This window comes from Gymnoscopelus microlampas, assembly GCF_963454915.1.
Source record: "Gymnoscopelus microlampas genome assembly, chromosome: 4".
NCBI lineage: Eukaryota > Metazoa > Chordata > Actinopteri > Myctophiformes > Myctophidae > Gymnoscopelus > Gymnoscopelus microlampas.
The window spans coordinates 2117306-2131551 of NC_139941.1; the positions used below are offsets into that span (position 1 = coordinate 2117306).

The 14246-nt window shown below is 41.8% G+C and overlaps 1 protein-coding gene across 3 annotated transcripts in view; it reads right to left on the reverse strand.

Moving 5' to 3' along the window:
- The window catches only part of LOC311044424 (apoptosis-associated speck-like protein containing a CARD), a 98757-nt gene extending 94025 nt beyond the window's left edge, over nucleotides 1-4732 (reverse strand). For 2 of the 3 annotated variants that reach the window (XM_084055988.1, XM_084055986.1), the window contains exon 1: nucleotides 4635-4714. The gene's annotated coding sequence lies outside the window, so the exon portion shown is untranslated. Of the gene's footprint in view, nucleotides 1-4634 lie in introns of all 3 variants that reach the window. The other variant, XM_084055984.1, reaches the window with a different exon arrangement.
- Nucleotides 4733-14246: the final 9514 nt, after the last annotated feature.

Here is a 14246-nt window from a genome sequence, read left to right on the forward strand (position 1 = left end):
TCATGTTTTGAGGCATTTTGTTTAAAACTGACCAATCCTGCAAACTTTGGAAGCCACTGTAAGCCAAATAGGATGGAATATGAAATATCGGACAGTTCCATCAGAATCACATGACTATGGAGATGCAGTGTACCAATTTGCGTGTTTTTTGGACAGAATCTGAAGGAATAATCTCCAAAAATGTATTTTACATAAATGGGCCTCCTGGTGGCGCTGTAAAAAGCAGATGTGAATGATGGGAATGTGCGTGTGCAATTTTATGGAAATGGCAAGCTGCTTTCATGATTGGAGGCAGTTTGTTCAAAACGGACCAATCCTGCAAACTTTGGAAGCCAACCTTAGCCAAATCGGCCTCCTGGTGGCGCTATAACAGGACCATGTGAAAAATGTGGGGCAGAGGTTCTGAATTGGCATCCAGAGAGTCTGTGTGCACAGTTTGGCAGCGACCGGGCCAACGGTGCCGGAGATTAGCTGGTAACACACAGACAGGACACACGGACGGACGGACGGACGGAAGGACGGACGGAGGGTAAAACATACTCTCTCGCCATGCCTTTCGGCCTGGCGGAGACAATTATCAAATCAATTATCTTATCATACAAATGCAGATAAGTAATATGGCTCTCATTTTGAGAGAGAGAGAGAGAGAGAGAGAGAGAGAGAGAGAGAGAGAGAGAGAGAGAGAGAGAGAGAGAGAGAGTTAAATTGTGGCGAAGAGAAAAAAGGGACTTCCTCACGGTGTGCATCTGCTAATGATCAATGGCCATGTGCAAGTGCAAAGAAATTCCTTAAGCCACTGAGGAGAACCGACCACTTCAGACAGACTGACATTCCTAAAATGATATGTAGGATAATAATAATGTACTTGTATTAGACAGGTTCTGCCAGTGAGTGAACTGGAGATGAAATCACGTCAAACTGTCCTGATATGAACTGTAGTGTTGCCTGTTAGAACAAGACTATAGCCTCAAATGGCTACATGCCAATACAATGTACATGACATTACTAGAATACATGTAACTAAAATGCAAGAAGCTGCCGTTCAGCATTCAGTCAACATCAACCTAAAAATATGAATGTTCATAGAGAGAGAGAGAGAGAGAGAGAGAGAGAGAGAGAGAGAGAGAGAGAGAGAGAGAGATGTCTTTCTTTATTATGCCAGGAAATTAAGTACATTGGCCACATTTTCACTGATGATCTCCATGATGATAGAGATTTATCTAGAAAGTGCCGCAAACTTTATGCCAAGGCTAATATGCTGCTTAGTAGGTTCAGTATGTGTTCAGGTCCTGTCAAGTGTGCACTATTTAAAGCATTTTGCACTCCCATGTATACAGCTTACTTGTGGTGCACATACTGTATAAGAGAGGTAGCATGCAGAGGCTTAAACTGGCCTGCAATGGTGCCCTGAGGATTCTACTTAGATGGCATTAGACTCAGGGCCGGTGGAGGGCTGATCGCCGCTCTAGGCGAGATTCATTTGATGCGCCCCCGAAGCACGCGCGGTTCTGGGAGGATTATGATACTTTTTTTTGTGTCACATGAGGGAAGGGGGTTTCGATTAAATGAATGAATCTGTAGAGAGTTACAGTAACTCAAAAGTACAATATTCACGGATGAGATGTAGTGGAGTTGAAGAGGGAACTGGGAAAATGGACACACTTAAACCTCAAAATTGTACTTAAGTAGTTGAGTAAAGTGAGATTAACACAGTATTTACAGGTTGTCTTTGGTTAACTTTATTTCGGTTTTAGGGTTAGGTTAGGGTTGTGTTATATAAATCTGATTTTACTAGGGCCGGGACTTTATCGCGTCAATTTCGATCAATTAATTACAGAAAGATTATCGCGTTAAAAAAATTAACGCATTTTAATCGCACCTATGGGAGGGGGGTGCACGATGCGGTGCGGGTCACATGTGCGCAATTTTTATTAATAATTAATTAAACGACTATAAAACAACAGTAACAACAACACACTCTACCAGCCTCCAGTGGTGGAAAATAGCAGATCTACAAGCTCACAATGCCTTGTGCTTGTAGATCTGCTATGTTCACATGGTTACTGTTTTACAATAATAATCGAAATCTACAAAGTAACTTGAAATTATTTCTAAAGTTTTCAAATAATTGTAGAGTAAAAGTAAAATATTTGCCTCTGAGATATAGTGGAGTTACTGGAGTAGAGTATTATAAATTGGAAATACTCGAGAGTCAAGTGCAAATTTGAGTACTGTTCCATGTACTTAAAGACGTATGCCAAAATCCATTTGAAAAAATTGCTTTTGACTGTTCTCAGGTCAAATATTGATACGCGATTAAAATGCGATTAATTGCGATTAATTAATTACAAAGCCTCTAATTAATTAGATTATTTTTAATAATCGAGTCCCAGCCCTAGATTTTACCGATTTATTATCATTATATATATTTTTTCCAGACTTTTTTTTCCGCCTCTCCTAACTGCCGCTCTAGGCGGCCGCCTAGGTGGACGCGCCGGCCCTGATTAGACTGTAGTTCCAGTCACCTGTTTGTAACATGTGGAATCCATAGATGTGAGGGTCTATATGTATGGATTCTAGTCTCGCCTAAATGAGTCCCGGAACAGTATTATTGAGGATATAGTCAATCCTGGGAAGAGCTGTCTCTGCTACTCATCCTCTATGTATGATTCTATAGTTTTTAGCTGTTTAATTTATTTTATGTGTGTAATATGTGTATGTACCCTATGACCCCCTGAGTGTCTGGAATAACGTTTGAATCAATCAATCAATCAATCAATCAATCAATCAATCAATCAATCAATCAGTGTAGGAGCCAGTTCTTTATATTCAATGATATTATTTATTTATTTATTGGCCTTGTATTGTGGTGTGGGGCTATACCATAGACTGTATAAATGAGATGGACAAACCCACTCCGCTGCTTTCTACAGACCGAAAATGAAGCCGATTGTGCCAAGACTGTAGGTCCGCCATCTTTCAATACGTGTCAGAATGAGACCAGACCATTATTGGTTGGGTAGCTTGTCAATCAAGAGCGGGGGGCGGGGAATGAATGCTATTGGTTGTGTAGCTTGTCAATCAAATCATCCCGCCCCTCCTAGAGAATAGCCTACTTTATCGTCAATTTTATAATAAATAGGACCATAATTTAGCAAAACGCATATCCTGATAATTGAAAGGAGACTTTAAACTAGCGACTGGAAGCATATAGAATTTATGACAATTTTTATTACAGTAAGAAAATCTAGTCTAAAGTTTGTCAAAAAACCCATTCACTTGCGTTAAAATAAATTCATTCTGACACCGCAGGTCGGCGCAGGGTAAAACAGCGCCACTCTGGCCATTTTGTCGGCCTCATCGTAAATATCTAAGACTTGCCCCTTGGGCTATACTAATGGCTATTGTGTGCTCAACCACCCGGCAGGTCTCGCTTATAAGGACATGTGCGTCATGCTAGGGGCGTGACAGACTGAGAAGCACACAGTCTTTAGACCTTGTTTGTGTGCGGGAAATTTATTTCATCTATTATTTTATTGTACAGCAAGTTTAGTTTTCTTTTCATGTTTGCATCTCTGTAAAGGAATACAATAAACATATTTAATTTGAAACCTAACCAAACCTGGAGTGGACATTCTATTCTTCAACCTGCAACAAGCGTCTATTATCTTATCTTATTATTGCCTGTCCATGAGTGACTCACACCAGTGGAAAAAGTAGTTTTTTAACTAGAGGAAGTTTCAGCAAGGTCGCCAGCAGCATCAGGGAGCAGAGATGGCTCCAGCAGCAGGATGTTGACTTCCTTTCCAAGATCTTTTTTTCATATTAAGTATTATAACACATTGTTTTAAGCTGTAGACAAATCTCCTCTAGCATTGAGTGCTGTGTGCCTGCATACTTTCTGTTGTAACAGACTTTTGAAAGAAACCAATACCACAGGGAAGGGCGGTGTGTTTGTGAATTCTTGCGTAATGATCTATGCATAATTAGAACAATATGTGACTGATGTTGAATAGAGCCGTCTAGCATTTTTGTTTTTCCCCCTTTTTTTCATCAGAGGTCACATGAGGGAAGGGGGTTTCCATTAAATGAATGAATCTGTAGGGAGTTACAGTAACTCAAAAGTATAATATTTACCGATGAGATGTAGTGGAGTTGAAGTGGGAACTGGGAAAATGGACACACTCAAACCGCAAAATAGTACCTAAGTACTTGAGAGAGAGAGAGAGAGAGAGAGAGAGAGAGAGAGAGAGAGAGAGAGAGAGAGAGAGAGAGAGAGAGAGAGAGAGAGAGAGAGCTGTACACAGTATTTACAGGTTGTGTTTTATAAGTTAAGTTAATGCACACAATTACAAAATAATGTGCATGAATCAAAACCAGAAGTAAGATGAAGTCTACATTTCACTAATTGTTTTCTGGATTTAGTCAGACTAATATAAAAAAAACAAAAGCAACAAGTTCTCCTTGTGATGATCATACAAAGATAATAGTACTGCTTAACTACTTAACGCACACGCGCGCGCACACACACACACACACACACACACACACACACACACACACACACACACACACACACACACACACACACACACACACACACACACACACACACGTGAGGAATTAAGTCTTACCAATGAGTTCAGATTGATGTGTAGAAAAAGGTGGGGAAAAAAGATTATTTCCAAAGTATATAGTGTAAACTCTTCAGTGTGTGATATGTCTGGTGCCAGGGAAAAGAAAGAACTTCAAACTGCTTTCATACTCCTGTACTGTAGCTGAAACTCCACCCATAGAGGATGGGACTATTGAATTCCAAATGGTATTAAAAATGAAAATGACAATGGTTGTCCTTTTTGATAAATGTATTGCATCAACTCATTTCAATTTCAATTCATTAGGTGGTTTCAGAGAGTTACAAGGTTCTATAAATGCATTGTGGAAACAATACAGCAATGTGTTGATAATTCATATTTTACTTGTAGTGGATTATATTTGTCCAGGAGTAGCCTATCTATACTTTGGCTTGAAGTAATGAGGTTGATTACTTTGTCCACTGCATAACCTCCCATTGTTATATGGAAGGGAATGATGATACAGGTAGCGTCGCCAGGCTCTCTCCCCCCACCCCCCGCTACTGAGACCGGGGATAAAAAGGCTGGTCGCGTCTGTGTATCCAGTCTGTCGCTGTCCACTGTGGGCTCTGACAGCTGTGATGTCTTAGTAAACGGGGAGGGGCTACTGGCAGCGTGATGAGAAAAAATAACAGATCTGCAAGGCAACAACGTGTCGACGCGCGAGACGCTGTTAGCTTGTAGATCTGTTGTCCAAAACATCTTGACGATTTTGACGTTGCAGCACATGCGGAAGTGATTCGGAAGTATTGGGTAATAACCAGTGTTGGGCTATATTACTTAGGAGAGTAATATGTTACGTATTACTTATTACTCCTTTGAAAAGTAATAATATTATATTACTTGGAAACAAGGGTAATATAATATTATATATTACTTTATATTACTTTCCCCGCGCCCCCCGCAAAAGAAAAGACGTGTACAGTTTTTAGCCTTTTAGAACTGAATCCAATTTAATGGAACAATAGAAAACAGTCAACAGTCTTTATCTTTCAAAGTATTTTGCTGCTGGAAATTCCATATTTGGAATTGGAACAATAATTATCCTTACAGGAACAACATCAATCTGAACTGCACACACTGGCTGCAGCCTCTCAAAAAACTGTATTGTATATACATAACAAACAATAAAGTAAACATTTCTTAATCTTTTCAACATATCTCTGCTGTCCAGTGCGAAACTGCTAACTCCAAAACGCTCATTGTTCAGGAAACGAAAAAACAAAATATAAGTTTTTCAGAAAATGAAGAAAACCTTATATTTTTAAAACAAAGCAATACTGCCTCATCAAAGTTGGCATAGTGACTTTATATACAGTGTTGGGTAACGTTACTTTTTAAAGTAACTCGTTAAGTTACAAGTTACTGCCATTAAAAAATAATCCGTTACGTTACTGGATTACCCCCTGACAAAAGTAACTCGTTACTCGTTAGAATACTTTTCCGTTACTGACAATTAATTAAAACCCATGTTTTAATTGCATTTTAAGTTGCGCAAGTTTAAATTGTTACATTGTATTACTGGCTGCCCACCGTCATTGCGTGGCCTTATCTACGGCCCATATTAATTAACTCCATCTATGGTTAAAAACAAGAATGATAAACAATAGACAATATCCCCTTTACAGCTCTTTCTTAGTTTATTTTAACGAATATAATTCGCCACAATTGCCAGCCTACATGTAGGACCGGACAGAAGAGGACATATACAGTAGGCTCCAACATAAGCTACTGTATGCAACAAATCAGGCACATTTCAATTTAACTGTAAAATAAAACAATTTGAATTCAAAGTGCATTATACAGAAACGAAGGTAGGTCTCCCGACAACACTCTTGTGCACGATCTGACAGCAATCAGCGCTGCGCTGAGTCGCTGACGCTGACTCAGAGCCAGAGGTATATATTTTAACAGCTGCCTCTATGAAAATAAAACACGGGCTTATACATTAAACGTACAGGAACACTTTTCCTTTGATTTGAAACAAGCCCTCAGGGCGTACGTACTGTACCTCTGTACTATTTGCAAACTGTTAATAAAGTACATTCAATCAATCAAAAAAACAAACAAATGAATCAGTGCTTAGGCTTACAATAAAATACAAGTAGCCTTACTTCTCAAAGTGCCTATAAATAAGATGCACAGGAAACAAAACAATGAAAACATGCCCACATAAGGCTATGAATCACTGTGATATATCTTTAACAAAGTGCAGAGGCTTCAAACTTCACAGCATGCCTGGCTACATTCAGAACAGCAGCATACAATGCACAGTATAAAGGTCAAACAAGGTGCATAGTTTTTTCTAAACACACAAAAACGTAGGCTACACTACAAACTATTAAAGTGTATATGCTTCTCAAAACATGGCCAAAGTTGCCTACAGGCACAGAGTGACTCACCAAACCAATGCGTAGCAACAGTTACTCGTTTAATCCAAAGTGGTGATTGTAACGCAGGAGGAGAAGTTTTTCAAAATGTGAGTGAGTCGGATAGTCTATTCCTCTTGGGCGTGAGGACGAGACTCCCGACTCCCGAGGCTGAAAAGCCTCTCCACGGGGGCACTGGATGGTGTTGGGGTATTGAGCCGAAGAAAGATCTTCTTGATCCTGGGGAAATTGTTCAATACATCCAATTCGAAACCTGACTTGAGTCCGCTATTTCACTGTCTGCCGTCAACGCGCCGGCATGGCTTTCTTCTGCAAAACCAAAGAAATCATCATCACCCTCGTCTTCTCCGATGACAGGTGCAGGCGGCGGTAGTTCTTGCGGTGCTTCCCCAACAGAGACAGCACGACACTCGGCAGCGAGAAGCGTCTTCGTGCGGTCCTTTTGCGCCTCGTCCTTCATCCAACGCAGCTTGAATTTAGGAAGGGTCGCGGCAGCCAGTAAGGCCTCCTTACTGTCCAACGTGGATGCGAAACGTTTCTTGACGGCCTGCAAGACATATATAACAAAATGTTATTAAAAACACGTTATTTGTGTTACATTTTTTAATTATTTAATAAAAAATAATATAATATTTTAATAATAATAGACATAATTAATTATAATAATCATTTTAATCATAATAACAAGTCAAGGACAGTGCACTACACTACAGACAGTGCACATATGGCAATTTTGGATAAAGTGCTATGAGCATGAACATAATTTTTACCTCGACTATGGCATCGGGCAGGCCAGATGTAGCACGGGAGAGGTTATCCTTTAACCGCAGGGTTCTAGCCATCAGGGCCTCGAGTGTTGGCAGGATGGTGCCGTGAAAGCAGTTGTCTTCCCCTTGAAGTTTATCCAAGGCCACTGTGAGGGGCTTCACAATCATACAGTACTCTTTTAGGAACTGGTACTCTCTCTCTGTAATGCATCTGATGCCTAGTTCGGTGCAAAGTTTATTCAGGGTCACAATAGGACTGTCAATGACTCGGCACACTGCATCATAGAAGGGGTTCCACCTTGTTTTACAAGGAACCATGAGCTTTCTCTTGCAAATCTCCTCCACGCTCTCTGATGCCACAGTTGACCTGCTAGCTTTGTTCCACAGGCCAGAACATTTGGCAGTGGCGCTCCTGTACACCGCCTTGGCTTCAGTGTTTGACACCAGCCACTTCTCTATGTCATTGGCTATGAGATTCAGCGTGTGCGACGCACATGTATGGTGTGGAGGGAGAGCAAAGGCATTGTCGTCGTCCTCGTCAGCAAGCACTGTGTGTAGATCTGCAAAGGTAACCTCATCGCTTGCGTCCTCCTCTGCTTCAGAGTCGGACCCAGAATTGGAGCCAGTTTCCAGGCCCTGTCCCTGGTAAACCTGGAACGCTTTAACAAAGTTCAAACCATTGTCGGTGACGGTGGCTGTCACTTTCCCACTAAGGCCATAGGATGTGTGAATCTGCTCAATTTCAGAGGCGATCACGTTTAAAGTGTGCCTTCCTTTCACTCGCCTACAAGCAATCGCAGCTTTCTTGCGCTGCAAAGTAGAGGGATGGATCCAGTGGTCTGTCATCCCCATAAAACTCTTATTGTGTGCTGTCCACAGGTCAGCGGTGGTGGAAACGTACTGTAAGCCCTCAAACGTTGATTTCAGTTCTTTCTCCATATCACAGTAAGCTTTGTCGAGGTAGTTGGCAAATGTTTTCCTGTCAGGCACTGTTCCCTCCTTGTTGCGCGTCATAGGAATTTTATTAATGATCTTACGGAATGATGGAGACTCTACGGTTGAAATAGGAAGCATCTCCTCCACCACGTAACCAGCTACAAGCTCATTGATTTCCTTTTGAGTGACGGTTACACTCAAATCTAATCGTTGCTGTTTCGGAGCTGGTCCGGCATTGTTGTTTACATCGTCGTCGCCCCCAGCCACTAAGGCTGTGTTGCGGTGTGTCTTAGCAAGATGCTTCTTTAAATTGGATGTAGACTCCTTCGAAGCAGACAGGCACTTCTTACCCGGACACAGCTTACATCTGACAGTATAGTTTTTATCATCCTTGTCCTCGACAAAATCAAAATAATGCTTAAACTTCCAATTGGTAAAGGCTGAGCCTGCCGCTGAGCTCTCGTTCTCTGCCATTTCGCTTGAAAGAGCGGGGCTGCAGCATGGCTTTTCTGCACATGCGCAGAGCCACACACACACACACACACACACACACACACACACACACACACACACACACACACACACACACACACACACACACACACACACACACACACACACACACACACACACACACACCTTTCGGTAGCCTACATGTATTCGTGTTGGCAAAATAATGAGGAAATGACTCAGGGTTTTCTTTTTTATATCTGTGCCAACAAAATGAGGGACATCTTTTTAAAAACTAACGGATTACTTATTTGAAAACGTAACTAGTAACGGAGTACTCCAATTGCGAATCTAACGCGTTACGTTACTCCGTTACCCAAAAAAGTATTCCGTTACAGTAACGGCGGTAGTTGTACCGCCGTTACCCCCAACTCTGTTTATATATTGTCAGATACTTGCATGTGTCATTATATTATCAACGCTTTAACCAAATCGCGGGTAAATCAACACTTTACCCGGCGCAAGTGGAGTTAGTAGTTTCAGACGAGCAGAAATCAAGCTGAAATTGAGTTAGGTGTCCAAACAACAATAGCTCCACTCGCTGCTGAGGGAGAGGTTTCAAAAGGGTACAAATTCTCAAAAGCTAACAATGGATCTCCAAGCTCACAATGCATCACAACAACGTGTGAATTAATGCCCTGATGCTTCATGACACTTATTATATAGGCCTACAATAATAAACAGGACTTTCAGTATTACAATAACTTCTGTAAAGAGGTAGTAGCTAGCGCGACAGAAATGCTATGAACCCCTTTCTTCTTGTCACATTGCTCTCCTCATTAAACACTTCATAGATATTAGAAATATAATTACTTGTTTTCATAACATTAGCGTCAGTGCTAAGTTTGATAAACAGGTACACTGCATAGTTTTAACAGGTCTAGGAGTTTGTTTACGTGATCCTCCTCCTCGTTCACTGTGCAACGCGCTCTACTCATGCTGTTAAAAGGCAGCGCTGTAGTGGAGAGGGGGGAGTTGTTTGTTTTTGACGGACAGTTTGAGGATCCAATGGAGTTGGGAATTTTCGTCAGAGGCGCTTTTTAATACTTTTCATTGGTTCAAATGTTTTGATTTTTTACACAGACCTAAAGGGTGTTCAATAGCGTTGATTTATGAAAAAAAAAAAAAAGATGAAAATGGAGTTCGCTGGTTCGTCCTGGACACCGACGATATCTTACACCAGTCAATAAATAATTAGCCAAAGTGCAAAACTGTAAACAAGTCAAACAAATAAATACAAAATAAAGCAGCAGTCTCTCTGACTTTTTAAACTTCTTTTTTTTAAACAGTTGATAGGGTAACATCTCCTCTACAATATACCCAGGCACGAGCTTCTTCAGGTCGTCTACTCCTAATTTAGTGGCATCTGCACTGAAATCCAGTTTCTGTTGTTTTGGGTCTGAGGGGCCATCAGTTTCATCCTCTGGTGTTTCGGTCAGCGTAACATTCTTGTGCATTGTTTCGATATGCTTCAACAGGTTAGACGTTGTATTTTTTGCTGTGGAAAGTATTTTTCTGCCCACGCAAAGTTTACAACGGACATTAATATTCTTGGGATCTTTGACACCCACATATTCAAAATAATGTTGATATTTCCAGCCGTGAAAAGTGTAAACACCATCCGCCGCAGAGCCGGCGCGCCCTATTAGGCAGAGTAGGCAGTTGCCTAGGGCGCCACTAGGGGGGGGGGCGCAAAAAAAAAAAAAAAAAACTTTTTTTTTTTTTTTTTTTTTCAGAATCTAGGTGGCGCTGTGGCAGAAAACGGTGGCGGTGCGGGGGGGGGGGGGGGGCGCCAGGAAAAATATTGCCTAGGGCGCCAAATTACCTAGCACCGGCACTGATCCGCCGCCATGCTGTTTGTGTTTGTGTTTGTGTGTTCTTCTTTCTGTGTGTTACCCGGCGCCGCTCGCATACGGGTCATGCGCTACATAACTGTGCGCAGGCTGCGTGCTAAAAAGAACTGATCTGCAAGCTATGTAGCATCTCTGTTGACGTAGGTTGATAGCTTGTAGATCTACTCTATTTTTGCATGCTGCTAAACTTGCCTCTACGAGAGACGGAGAGAGAGTACATATTAAATGAATGAATGAGAAAAAAAATGACGCTCGTCATCAGTAACGAGTAACGAGGCCTTTTTTGACCGAGTAATATGGTATTATATTACTGTTTTGGCAGACTAATACCTTACTTTACTCGTTACTGGAGAAAGTAATAATATTACAGTAATATATTATTTTTAATTTGTTACTGCCCAACACTGGTAATAATTAGTTTCATATTAACTGTCCATCGTGCAAGTACAGTAACGTTTTGGAAAGCAATAGCCAGAACATTAAGTAATATTTGTGCAAAAGTGTGGAGTTATAGCATGCATCTGCTGTTTTACCGTGGTGGATACTGACTCCACACTCCATGGGTGTTGTCCTTGATTAGTCTAGCAAGATAATCCAAATAGTCTCCATAGTCTAAAACTGAGAGAAAAGTGGCTTAAATGTTTTTCCCCCTACTGGATGCAGGAATGCATGATTATTTCTATAGAGAAACACACATTTTGTTGTCTCAGTTTGGAGACAAGGTTATCAATGTGAAATTTAAAAGACAGTTTCTCATCAAGCCAGATGCCAAGGTCATTGTATTCCGAAACCCTCTCTATTGTAGAGCCACTTGCAGAGGTTATGGATATATTGCTAAGGTTGGTGGTTCTAGCCCTTGTGAACAACACAAATTTGGTTTTGCTTGCATTTAAAACAAGCCTATAAGCTCAACCAGGGCAACCTGGAGAGCATTAAAAGCAAGCTGCAGATTCCTGGTGGCAAGCTGTGCTGCGTGATGGTTCCTGTTGTTGGAATGGTAGGCTGTTATAAAAGCTGAGAGTGTGGGCCCAGTTCAGAAGAACCTATAATTATAGAGACCTCTCCCTGGTGAGTCCTGTTGCCTCTAACCATCTTTTTGTCCCATCACTGCAAGACTTGACTTTTAACAACTGGGAGGGGAAGGGTATTAAATGGTTTAAGGATTTATTTTTAGATGGGTATTTTGCCTCCTTTGATCAACTTTCAAGAAAATACAACCTACCAAGGTCACACTTCTACAGATATTTGTAGGCCAGACGTGTTACGTTGCTTTCCCGAAGAGCCCAATATTAATCCAATTGATCAATTCCTCTCTTTTGACCCGATGGCCAAAGGCGCTATATCAACACTATATGACATAATTTCCAATTTGAGGCCTGCACCCTTGGTTAAGATAAAAGCTGACTGGGAACATGATTTGGGGATCACGCTGTCCGCTGAAAAGTGGGACTCTATTTTCTCCTCCATACATAAGTCCTCACTCTGTGCAAGGCATTGTTTAATTCAGTTTAAAATAGTTCACAGAGCTCCCATGTCTAATGCCAAACTTGCAAGTATATACCCCCTAACTCCTACCTGCGACAAGTGCAAGAATACCGACGCAACCCTCATTCACCAATACTGGATGTGTACGCAATTACAACCATTTTGGGAGGGTGTCTTCAATACCCTATCTCAGTGGTTCTCAACCTGTGGTACGCGTACCACCGGTGGTACTTGAGCCCCCCCCTGGTGGTACGCGGAAGAATCTTCCCAAAAATGAAAAAAGTGGGGGGGAAATGAAAAAAAAAAAAAAAAATTATATATATGAAAATATAATAAAACTATCGAAATACTACTTTGAATGGAAATAACATTACCATAATATCACCCAAATTTAATTTAAAAAAGTTTTTGTTGAACACTTTGTCAGCGTGGGAACAGCGCATTTCCTGGCTGTTACTTTCAATGCGCCAGTACTGGTAGCCACGATCAAAACAAACACGGTGAAGGGTGAACTGATGGCTGGCGCCTGGCGCGATTTTAAACAGAACAGATAACTACTGTAACAGTCACAATGATGCAGTCGTGGCTGAAAACGGGAACGTTAAAGAAGAGAAGAGAACAGGAGAATTTGAGCAGCGTGGATTTAGAGGAGGAGGATCTGCACGTGAACCAGGGGCAGGGCGAGCAGGAGCCGGTACCTGAACCGAGCACAGCGGGCCCCGCGAGCGGCAGCAATGAGGGCGGCCCCCGCTGCAGCAAAAGCAGCAAAGTCAGCAAACCCAAGAGGAAATATGACCCGTGCTACATTACATTTGGATTCACTTGGAGTGGGACAGAGGCAGACCCCATACCACAGTGTGTATTGTGTAGTAACACTCTTAGCAATGAGTGTATGAAGCCCGCGCATCTCAAACGGCATCTCCAAACCAAACACGCAGAGCACGTAAACAAACCACTTGAATTCTTTCAAAGAAAGCTAGTGTCACTGAAGAAGGCCAAGTCCACTATACACTCAGCTGCTACACCTGTAGCTAAAGCACAAGAATGCTCATTTCGTGCAAGCCTCCGCATTGCTAAAGCAGGTAAACCACACACAATTGGTGAAGAATTGTGCCTGCCAATAGCGAAAGAGATGACACGCATAATGTGTGGGGAGAAGATGGCCAAAAGGTTAAATATGATTCCACTTTCCAACGACACGTGTCGAGGAGAGTAGAGGCCATGGCAGATAATGTTAAAAACACACTGGTAGACCGCATAAAAAGTAGCCGCTACTATTCCATCCAGCTGGACGAGTCAACTGATGTCGCAGATTTGGCCAATTTGATGGTGTATGTTAGATATGAATATGATGGTGCAGCTCAGGAGGACTTTCTGTTCTGCAAACCACTAGAAACCAGAACTACAGCTGAGGACATATTCAATCTGCTTAACGCTTTTTTCCAAGATAATGGGCTTGACTGGAAAATGTGTTGTGGAGTGTGTACAGACGGCGCACGGGCTATGACAGGTCGCCACAAGGGAGTTGCAGCGCGGATACGTGAGGTGGCACCGGGGATGCAATGGACCCACTGCAGCATACATCGTCAGGCCCTGGCGGTGAAGAAGATGCCAGGAGAACTTAAGGCTGTTTTGGACACGGCTGTGAAAACTGTCAATTTCATTAAAGCC